The following is a 912-nucleotide window of genomic DNA, read 5'->3' as shown; positions in this document are numbered from 1 at the left end:
ATTCAAAAATTCAGAAATTCAGAAATCCAAAAATTCAGAAGTTCGAAAAAATTCCAATTTCAGAAATTCAGAAATTCAGAAGTTCAGAAACTCCCGAAATTCAGAAACTCCCGAAATTCAGAAACTCCCGAAATTCAGAAACTCCCGAAATTCAGAAATTCAGAAATTCAGAAATTCAGAAATTCAGAAATTCAGAAATTCAGAAATTCAGAAATTCTGAAATTCAGAAATTCTGAATTTCAGACATTTTTAAAAGTTTTCTTTTGATTTGTCTGGAATTTTCGAAATTTTGAAAAATCCCAAACTCTGAAAATCTTGAATTCTGGAAAATCTGCAATTTCCGAAGATTTTTCGATTTTTTGACATTTCTTTTAAACTTCTAAAAGTCCGAAAATTCTGGAAAATCTGAAAATCTGAAATACTGAAATCACGCGATTTCGATTTTCGGAAATTGTGGAATATCGAAATTCTGAAAGTCCAAAACTTTGAAATTCTAAAATTCCAGAAAGTTCGAATTTCTAATTTTTTTCGATTTTTTGACATTTTTGAAAGTTCTGAAAAATCTGAAATTCTAACGACAATACCAAAAATGTATAAATTCAAAAATTCCTCCCTACTTTTTTCTTTTCTCACACCTGCCAAAACGAATCACACCAAACCAACAAAAAAGGAATTTAAAACACACAAAAAATATCGGAAAATGTCCCAGAAAAAAGGTGTGATTGTTTTTGAAGGACACAAATCAACATGTGATTGAAAAATTCCCCATTTTTTCAAAGAATTGAAATGTTAAAATCTCCCAAATTACCTCTTTTTCCGTATCATTAAAGTTTCCTCTCTCAAATTCACTGTGTCTGCGTCTCTCATTTTCTAATATTGCTTAACTTTCTGTTTGAAAAAAGCTGAATAAAA

Source organism: Caenorhabditis briggsae, assembly GCF_000004555.2.
Source record: "Caenorhabditis briggsae complete genome, chrI, whole genome shotgun sequence".
Classification (NCBI taxonomy): Eukaryota; Metazoa; Nematoda; class Chromadorea; order Rhabditida; family Rhabditidae; genus Caenorhabditis; species Caenorhabditis briggsae.
This window is presented reverse-complemented; position numbering follows the sequence as displayed.